This window comes from Triticum dicoccoides, chromosome 1B (genome assembly GCF_002162155.2).
Source record: "Triticum dicoccoides isolate Atlit2015 ecotype Zavitan chromosome 1B, WEW_v2.0, whole genome shotgun sequence".
NCBI classification, from domain to species: domain Eukaryota; kingdom Viridiplantae; phylum Streptophyta; class Magnoliopsida; order Poales; family Poaceae; genus Triticum; species Triticum dicoccoides.
The window spans coordinates 658,599,166-658,610,359 of NC_041381.1; the positions used below are offsets into that span (position 1 = coordinate 658,599,166).

The following is an 11,194-nucleotide window of genomic DNA, read 5'->3' on the forward strand; positions in this document are numbered from 1 at the left end:
CAGTTCGAGCTTGGCTGTCGATCGCCCCATCCGTGTTGATCTTGATCCAGCCAGGAGCTGGTGGAATCCACCGCTGGCTAGAACGCGATCGGCAATGGTCCTTGGGAAGCTCCAAAAGAGCTAGATCATCTCGGGCCCATTTAACCGCATGCATTGGGTTGTACCCTTCCTCATCATGTGTCCATTTGTGCCGTGAGGTCCAAATAGAGTACATAATAGTAATAATTTTGCATCTCTCTGAATCGAAGAACATAGTATCCACCACTAGGTCCCTCGCCCATGTATGCGGGTGTAGCCTTGGAAGTTTGATCCCAAGTACTTCTTTTGCTGCTGTCCAGAAGGCCTTAGCATGAGAACAAAGGACCAAGGCATGCATCAGATCCTCGTTCATAGCTTTGCAAAGATCACATAGTGATGTGGTACGGATATGACGATATTGCAAGGTAGCATAATCTGGAAGGATGCCCCGGAGCACCCTCCACCAGAAAACCCGAACTCTAGGTATGACCTTGAGTTTCCAAAGAGTGGTCCACAACTGTTTTTCTGACGCTGAAGTTTCCACTACCGTCCCTTCCTCTAGAGCACGCAGCTCGTCTCGAGTCACCAGAGCACGGTAAGCTGATTTCACAGTGTATTGGCCGGACTTTTCAAGAGCCCACGCTAGGACATCTTCTCCACCATTGAGCCGAATTGGGATATTTAGTATTGCCTCGGCATGAGGTGCAAGAAAATTTCGCCTCAGTACCTGAACATCCCAAGTTCCAGACTGGTGATCGATTAGTTCAGAGACCCGCTCAATATGATCGGCCCCTTGCCGTCCTGTAGGCTTATAGGTGGTGGTAGGAATCCAAGTGTCATTCCAAACAAAAATTGACTCGCCATTGCCTACCCTCTTGATTAGGCCTGTTTGCAATGCTGTACGCCCGGCTATAATCGCCTTCCATGTAGCGGAGGAAGAAGCTGGAGCGTGAGCCTGCATAAAATCTCCATTAGGAAAATATCTCCTTTGAGAACTCGCGAACAGAGGGTATCCGGATGGGTTAGGAGCCGCCAGCCATGCTTCCCGAGAAGCGCTAGATTAAACTTTTCAAACTCCCGAAAGCCCATCTCGCCCTATATTTTTGGTGTGGACAGCTTCTCCCAAGATATCCAATGCAACGAACGCCTGTCGATGGAGCTACTCCACCAGAATTTTGCCATGGATGATGTGAGCTGTTTGCAGACCTTTTTTGTCAGCTTGAAACAACTCATACTGTGGGTGGGAATGGCCTGTGTAACAGATTTTAGAAGTACCTCCCTCCCAGCACACGCTAGATAGCGTTCTGCCCATCCATGCATACTACTACGGCTTCTTTCTCCGATATGTTCAAAAGAGCCACTAGTGATGCGCCCCACCGCTGTCGGTAGGCCCAAATAACGTTCCGTGAAGGCTTCAAGATTAATGCCCAGTTCCTGTTTCAAAGCCTCACGGACCGTTGCAGTTGTATTCGGACTGAAGTAGATTGAGCTTTCTTCTTTATTCACAGCTTGTCCCGAGCAGTCCGAATAGATCCGAAGAATGTCATTCAATCTGCGGGCACTCTGCAAGTGAGCACCAAGAAAAATAAGACTGTCATCTGCAAACAGCAGGTGGTTCACCCAAGGTGAGTTAACACTCACACGAATTCCACGATCGACTGCCGGTCCACCATAGCTGTTCAGAAGGGATGTAAAACCTTCAACACAAATGAGAAATAGAAAGGGAGATACTGGATCCCCTTGGCGAAGTCCTTTGGTTGGCTGAAAGAACGGAAGGAGAGCACCATTCACCTTGACCGAGAACCTGACTGATGAAACACACTTCATAATGAGTCTGATAAACGAATCGCCAAAGCCCAGTATGGTCATCATTGCCTCAAGGTAATGCCACTCAACTCTGTCATATGCTTTAAGCATATCTAGTTTTACCGCGCATGAAGCATTTTTTCCTCTCCTTTTCCTCTTCATTGCATAAATGAGCATGATATATGGTTTCACGTACAATGCACCACGTACGGTATGTTGTATTACGGTGGAATTGACGATGATCTGTACGTCGTATTACGGTGGAATCGACGATGATACGTACTGTACGTTACAATACACTTACACACGATGAAGTACATCAATGATGCTGCCTCCCACTAGGTACATTCACCTCGCCATTTTCGGGTAGGTGATCTGCAGATGTAGCCGCCCTCGCCCATGTCTGCCCCCCACGAGTTCTTCACGATCCAGTACTTGACCCCTGCGTGGACGACGTAGCCGACGACGGTGACGGCGTGAGCGAATGCTGTCCTGCACGGGCCCGAGTAGACGCCAACTGCATGCCGCTGCCAACCTCGATGGCCACGCCAATGGGCTGCCCGGCAACGGCGCGCTGCATTTCGGGCTCGTTCCTGGGTGGGATCACGCCGCTGCCGCTGATCTGGACGACGTGGTGGGCGGACATGGCGCGGTTGCAGGGGCCCCTCACCGCCGTGTATGGATAGTCCGCCTCCGTGGTAAGGCCGCGGTCGCGGTTGGACCCGCCGTCGTACTGGTCGCCGTCTACCATCTGCTGCTCCGAGAGCGACACTAGCTTCCCTGTCCTGATCCAGTTCAGGGTCTCAATCGTCACAACTGTCATGAACGCCCAGCAGCTGGCTGCATCCATTCATCCAGGGACAAAACAATGGTTAATCACCGTGCATGCTTCACAAATCACAGGCTAAGGTTGAACTGGGAGGTTTTCAGTTTCAGAAAATTTTCAGCACCAACCGAAATCATTGAAATTCAGTGAATTTCGGTTTGCGTTTGGGCCAAAAGGCCAAAATATTAATTTGAACTTAAATAGATATTTGATCTTCATGTGTACTACTGAAATTGCTGAAATATTTTGGCCAAAAGGCAAATATTTCAAAGACTAGTGAAATTAATGAAATGCAGTGAATGTCATGGAAATCCCACTGAACGTGAAAAACATGCTGGATCAAGATGGGGATCTATCTTTACGTACAGCATGATGAGCTTCGGGACTTGGGCAGCGTGACGGCGCCTTTGGCCCTCCAATCCATGTTGGGCGGAGGCGGAGCCTCCAAGGAGTTATCCTCACCGCCAGACCACCACAGATCGGCGTTGCCACCGCCTGTGGGCATCGTGGTGCCCGTATCACTGGCGCCATCGTAGGACGAAGCATACCTCGCCAGGAACTCCTCCCGGGTGAGGTCGGCGAACTCGTTCTCGCTGAGCTCATAGGTGAGGTCGCCGCACCGGTTGGTGGCGTCGATGTACTCCACGTTGTGGCGGTACACCTGGAACCGCCGCAGTCTCTCCTCCATGCTCAGGTAAGACCTGTTGTGCGTGGCCTGCCACTGACGGAACCTATCCATCATCAGCATGTCGCCCACGTCGACCGACATCGCCGGCAAGGCGGTGAACAGGCCGCGCACCAGCAAGATTACAGTGATCGCCGGCTATGCGCTGGGAGAGAAAGCCATGTCGACCGAACGATCTACGCACACCGGCTTGCGCTCAAGCATGCATGTGTAGACGTGTTTTTATAGCACTCGCCGGTGGCGCGCGAGAACATGTCTTTCGCCGGTGTCGGGGATGAGCTCATCGGCCTAGGACGAGTGCATGCAATGCATGTTGCAGGTGCTGGCGATGCACGTAGCTCGTAGAGGAATGGTAACGAGCCACATTTTCTCTTGGTCTCGTCATGCAGCGGTGCATACATATGTGCATGTGTCTTGGCACACGAAATGGTGTTGGTCGGTTAGGTTGCGTTGCCGTGCACACTAGCTAACATATGAGTGGCGACTGCAATGTTCCGGTTTATCTACCACCTTAGTGCACCTTCGCCTTCCAGTTCTGTCGATGAGCACGTCGTCAGCCTGTAGTATTAATCTTTAGAGATAAAATGTCACAGGATCTTAAGCCTAGCACTAGAACACCTAATGTACATATGACAATGAGATTTGAGATTTCTTACGGGTATCGAGCGAAGTGCAACCTTTGTGTAGCTCATGGTTTACACCTTGCGTTACGTCGTTGGCAGCAGTAGCGCCGCCCGCACTCACGTTGCGGTAGCGATAGTTGGCAGTGGAGATGGTCTTCGCCTCTCTCAGCACCACATTAGGATCGACAGTCAGAGGGTAGCCCACATCTACCATGTAGAAATCGTTGGATTAAACCGATGGGGTCCTTGCTCAGTGGTTTGGGCATGCGGTTGTGCAGCCTAGCAACCCGAATTCAAATTCCAGAATTGACAGGTGATGCGCAATGGTTTTTTTCCGTTTATTGAGGATCAAGCTTGGTGTGTGGTGTAACCTCTCATCAAGAAATATCTTGATACTCATTTAAAAAATTCGGAGGACCATGTTTGCAGAGGCCGGGAAGTGAAAATCTCTCCCATTTTAAGGCCATTGCGGGCTCGACGGCTTTGTGGTGAGGCTGCGAGATCCGGCGGCCAGCGAGGGCTGGAACCCGGGGCGGCAGCCCCGAGACGACAGAGGATGTGTCGGCGGCTGTGGACTCATGACCGGCGAGGCGGCGGCCGGGGTGTTGGACGATCCGTGCACAAGACGCTTGATGGAGGCCACTGAAACATATCTGGGTGAAGACCTGCTCGCGGCTGCTGCCGTGGCCGGCAATGGCTGCACTATTTGGTGTCGTTCCCTTGTTGAAGGCGTCGTTGTTGAGAAGTTCCAGGCCACTACCTGCTACCTCCGAGGGAAACCCTAGATCAGTAGATCGGATGACGACGGTATTATTGTGTCGTTTCCCTCTGGTGGCATTATTCTTGGAGGTGTACACGTGCTCGAGGGACCAGTGGACGGAATATTTGGTGGAGCGGTACTTCATTCTACACATTAAAGGTGGCGTATCTCGGCGGCGTGGCGCAATGGAGACTCGGGGTCCGATGTGTGGCGAGGGACTCGCGCAGGAGGGTGACGTTGCCTGGCATCGATGGCAGAGAGGCCGGGCAAGGTGGATGCAGCAGTACAGCACTAAAGATGGATTGGTGGAAGGTGGTTGCGGCGGCCTCATATCCTGCAGGTGTCCTGGTTGAGGAGTGCGCCAGACTGGTGGGTGCCCCATACCCGGCAGGCGTCCTGGTTGGGACCTCAGGTCTTATATGTTAGGTTTGGCTGCGAGGTCTGTTTGATATTAGGCCCAGACTATCAGCGCCAGATGTTGCCTACATGATGGCTTTAGTCTTACTGTTGTTTGACTTTGTAAGTTCTTGTGTGAATAATTAATAAAGTGGCTGCATGCATCGTCCGGGTGCAGAGGCCGGGGGTCCTCCTCCATTTCTAAAAAAAAGATGGGGTCCTTCTCCTTCTATATTAGGTGTGAGAGAGTTGGGACTAAAACTAAAAGAGAAAAGTATACTTTCCGTCCCTTAACTCTTGGCGTAGTCTAGATTTGGTCCTTCAACTTTAAAACCGGACAACTTGCAACCCCCATCGTGATGCTTCGGGGGAAACCCTAGATCTAGGTCTACCGGATCAGATGATGATGGCACCTTCAATGTCGTTGTCCCTTCTGGGGGCATCGTTTTGGAGCACGTGCTGGCTGGAGGACAAGAGGAGGAGCGGTGTTACATCTATCGCAAGGCCAACGGCGGATCCCGGCGGCATGGTGCCGTGGAGGTTCGGTGATGGGCGCGTATTGAAGATGGACTCGCGCAAGAGGAGGAAGTCGTCTGCCGTCTTGGTGGTGTTGATGACAGAGAGGCCTGGCAAGGTCGATGCATCAGTTCTGCTCTGAAGATGGACCGAGGGAAGATGGAGGTAACAGCCGTTGCAGCATGCGGTGCTCGCTGGGAGTGTGCCAGACCGGTGTGGGACCTAATTCAGGTAGTGGCTTGGATGTTAGGCTTCGGTGCGATATGTGTTTGGTATTAGGCCCGAACATTCGCCACGCCTTCATCAAAGGGATAGGAGTACCAACGGTGTTACCAAGATGGTGGCTTCAGGCTTATTGATGTATCACCTTATATGGTCTTTGTGAATAATTAATAATATGATTGCACGCATCGTCCAGATGCAGAGGCCAGGGGTACATCCTCCTTTTCTAAAAAAAACTATTGAAACCGGACAAAATTCGTCCCTCGACTCGATTTTGACCGGTTTTGATGCTAACTCACCCTGGTTTTGACCGCTCTGACTCAGATTCATGTACTTGGAAAAGTACGCGGATCATAAATAAGTACATCAATTTTAAAAGAGTCCCGGGGTTTGAAACAGTAAGCCGATTTGAAAAAATTATGTGAATTTGAAAGAATTACACGTACTTGAAAAAAAGTACGTGAATTTTAAAAAAGTTCACGGATCTGAAACAACAAGTGGTTTTAAATAAAGTATGCGTATTTGGGAAAAGATGGATATAAAAGAAGTACGTGAATTTAAAAAAATGATGGATTTGAAAAAATTACACGAATTTGGGTCAACGCCGGTCAAAACCGCGCGAGTCAACACCAAAACCGAGACCAAGGACAAACCTTGTCGGGTTTCAATAGTTGGGGCTGCAAGTTGTCTGGTCTAAAAGTTGAGAGACCAAATCTAGACTCGGCCAAGAGTTGAGAGATGGAAAATATACTTTTGTCAAACTAAAACTGTTAGTTGGCACCGCCTATCAGATGATGCATCCGTACGTGGGGTGTGGTGGGCCACATCCCATTGACTTTCTCATGATTGTTAGCAAGATAAATAATCGCACATTCTCCTCCTTGATTGTAGGGCTAACAAACATCATAATCCCACCCTCAATAAAAGAACACACCCAGGTAAAGTGTTACAATGACCAATGAAATGCCATTGAGTGTCGGTACCATTAGTAAATCAGGCATCTGGAAATGGAAAACATACCTCTTTATGGGAGTTGGTTGATTTGAAGGTCTAGTTTTCCAGAATTAAAATGCTTTCCAAATCCATGTTGACAACATAGCCATAAAAAACGGGCAACAAGTCTTCAACAAGAGGAACCGCAAAACTTATATATAAATTGAACATCATATATCTTTCATCCTGGACTCTATCTTTCACAACATGGAACATAATGTCAACAGTTACTCACATAGATGAGTGTGTGATCATAGTAGTGAGTGGTTTTAGACTTGTTGTCTATCACTCTTAACTTCGGCAAAAATATTCTTTCGACATATAACTTTCTCAGTAGCCTAGTACATGCCAAAAATAGTTTGCATCGTAGATGATGGTGTCGTTGTCCTTTAGGAACTTTTCCACGTTATAGCTCCTTGTGTGAGGGTGCGGATGAAACATGGTGTGGAATTCTTAATTTCCACATACCTCACCAAAATAATGTCTGAGTAACACCCACAATTATGAGGTTACCAAACTCATTATAAATGAGCATGTAACATTCATCGTCTTGCATATACATCAAACCTTGACAATGCTTTCCAGTGGTCCAGTTCTGATTAAACACAATTTTGACAAGTATCCTGATCATAAATGAGAGGGTGCTTTCATGCTTAAGATGTAATATGTTTTTGACAGATGAAACATAAGGAACCAACATTAGCTAATCAGTTTATAATTGGTTCCTTGGGCACCCAAATGTCCAACTTTATCACCCTTAAGTTTAGGAGCAAGTGAGGTAGAGTACTTGCACATAACGTATGCCTTTCGTATTATGTCCACGTATGTAATCATAATAGCACTTATACTTCTTTTCGACATATGTATCGATGAATCTACATACAATTAATGCACGAGACAACACCAAGATCCTTTTAACTCAAAACTCATGGTTTATCCAATGAGCTTTCATCTAGATGAGGTGGTGAACTTACATCCCCGGACTTAGTCTCAACACATGTCTTATATCAAAAATAACTTCCTCAGATAACATGCCTTATGTTCTTATTTTTTCTCAGACAATGAGCCAGATATACATTCTTAATTAAGTCAACATAAGCGCATGTCATGATGGTAACACAAACATCTTGACAATTCCTTAGTCCGGACAAGAGGAAATATGTCATACGACAAATCTAAATCAGTTTAACCTTTCAAGATTTCCCTCAGAGTCATGTTTGGATTTGTAAACAATGTTTAGCCTACCATATTTAACCCACTGAGGAAACTATATAAAGTTTCATACACCGTAAGAGCTCATAGCCTTCATCCCACATGGCACCAAGCCAATAAGATGAACATTCACACACATTATTTATCATAGGGAAATGATGAGGGTGAAGACTAGGTTTAGTTATCTCAGAATCCTCAATCCAACAAATGTGTAGGAATAAACATCTCATGGATCATCAATTGCTCCTCAAGATTTGTGTTCCTAGGCTCAAATTCCCAGTGATTACTTTATTTTGATAGAACACGTATTATGCTCTAGAGTCTAGTGTCTTAACAAGCATATTTTGTTCTAATACACATTACCGTGGGGCAGGAGATGAAAAAGAACTTAATGAAGTGTGACACATGATTATAAACAGCGTTCGCCACAAATATAATCATACACCACCTACTACAATAATGTCATTACTCGCATAAGAACGACAAAATTGCCACTTTAGCATCAAGGTGTGCTTCATATTATTCATAAAGGGGTAAGTACTTGAGAGGGTCACCGAAAAGATAAATAGGCTAGAAATTACCATAAAAATTAGAAACATCCGACCATTTACTTTAATAGACTAAAATTATACAGTCATCGAGAAGATTTCAAGTAAAAAATTACCACCATTGCTCTTATATTTATAATGGAAAAAACATTTCGTTCATACTTCGATCCCTTTCTTTTTTAGCACCATGTGGACGTTGCATGGATTCTCAAAAAAGAAAAAAATGATAGACACATTCACCTAAAAAATGTTGTGGCTGGAGCCAGCCTAATTACCCGCAAGAAAAGTCCAGTGTAGCTTAAATTATATTTATCTGATATAGAACACTCATATCGATAAAATGGGTTGAAGTGTTTACTAGAAAAAAGGGCACGCTGCCCACTTTAACCAATGCCGAATCGACAACCTATGTATAAAAAAGAGGAGGAAAATTGGATTTGAAGAGAAAAGAGTTATATTAATTACCATTTTCTAATTATTTATTTAGATTTTCTTAATGAAATTGTTATATGCACCCATCCCAACCCATAAGAGGCCACATACTAATGCACTTTCTCCTTCAGTCACCATCTTCCTTCGTAAAAGTTACACACACACCATGTAGACCAAACAATGTAGTATGTTAAAGAGCGCTTGCAGACACTTACGAGCTTGACAAGCTTTAAACGAAGAGAGCGAAACATGGTTTTTTGCTTGTTAAGCGTAAAGAACTTAATGAGCCGAGCCTTAACAAGCACGAGCTTAACGAGTCAACCCAAGCAGCTAGTTAATCCACCACCCCTACACCCCACTAGTAATTGAGACGTCTTTTTTCATAAATATTGGGATAGTATAATGGCGTGTATGACATGGTTAAACACTGCTAGTAATTGGGGACGCTATAATGGCGCTTGAGTGGTGCAGTGGTATGACCCTAACCAATCCTTTCAAATGTTTTTTCCCTAATTCAGAACTTTCAAACTCTAACTCCAAATCTAACATGTTATATATGAAAATCCCTCAAATGTTTAGATTTTAAATGTGCTATTATATTATCCATTTCTAATATTTCCTTTACAATGCAATCATAACTATTATATTCTTTATATGGGGTATTTGGAATCTCTGCTACTAACGCCCGTGGGCAAGGGTATTACTGCCTCGCCCGAGCGCCATTTATCAGACGGGCTGCAAAATGTTTCAGTTTTGACCCAGCTTTTCTATTTCCGGCCAGATTCAAATGTTTTTTTGAATAATTCATAACTTTCAAATCCTAACTCCAAATCTAACATGTCATATATGAAAATCCCTCAAAAATATATTTAGATTTTAAATATGCTATTATTATCCATTTCTAATATTTTCTTTATGATGCAATCTTAATTAATATCTTCTTTATATGGGGTATTTTGGAAATGCTTGCTTAACGTTGATAATTCATAACTTTTATCTGCTACTAATGCCGGTAGGCAAGGATACTACTGCCTCGCCTGAGCGTCATTTAGCAGATGGGCTGCAAAATGTTTCAGTTTTGGCCCAACTTTTCTATTTTCGGGCAAATTAAAATGTTTTTTAATAATTCATAACTTTGAAACCCTAACTCCCAATCTATCATGTTATATAAGAAAATCCCTCAAAAATGTTTATATTTTAAATATGTTATTATATTATCCATTTCTAATATTTCCTTTACAATGCAATCTTAATTAATATCTTCTTTACATGGGGTATTTTGGAATCTCTGCTACTAACGCCGGTGGGCAAGGCCGTATTACTGCCTCGCCCAAGCGTCATTTAGCATATAGGCTGGAAAATGTTTCAGTTTTGACCCAGATTTTCTATTTTCGGCCACATTCAAATGTTTTTTTGAATATTCATAACTTTCAAACCCTAACTCCAAATCTAACATGTCATATATGAAAATCCCTCAAAAATATATATAGATTTTAAATATGCTATTATATTATCCATTTCTAATATTCATTTTATGATGCAATCTTAATCAATATCTTCTTTATATCAAAATCACTAGTTAAGGAGTACTCCTTGCGGAGAGTACTCCAACTTCTCCACGTTGCGACAAGTGGCGCGCTGTATGTGTGCCACTTGTCGCAACCTGAGAGTTTTCCCTTTTTTCGTAGATTCGTTTATTCAAAACGTTTTATCTCTTAAACCGTGCGTCCAAATCTCGAATCGCTTTCGCTGTTGGATTCCTCGCGTCGAGATCTTCAAAACTAGACCCCATGTTGATAGGTTTTAACGAACTTTTTTCACGAAAAAACCGGACGAGAAAAACCGATGAAAAAAACAAACCGGGAACGGTTTTTTTCCTTTCCGAAAAAGGCATGCCCGTGCCTCTAACGAAATCACAACCGTGCCTCTCGCGGAAGCAAAACCGTGCCTCTCGCGAAATAAAAAAAAGCAGAAAACGCCTTTTTTCCCTTTCTGAAAGAGGCACGCCCGTGCCTCTCGCGAAAAGTACAAACGTGCCTCTCGCGGAAGCAAAACTGTGCCTCTCGCGAAAGAAAAAAAAAACAGAAAACGCGTTTTTTCCCTTTCCGAAAGAGGCACGCCCATGCCTCTCACGAAAGCATAACCGTGCCTCTCGCA

General features: G+C 44.9%; 1 pseudogene; it reads right to left on the reverse strand.

Moving 5' to 3' along the window:
- Positions 1 to 2,010: 2,010 nt before the first annotated feature.
- On the reverse strand, positions 2,011 to 3,509 carry LOC119311418 (annotated as a pseudogene).
- Between the last annotated feature and the right edge of the window lie 7,685 nt (positions 3,510 to 11,194).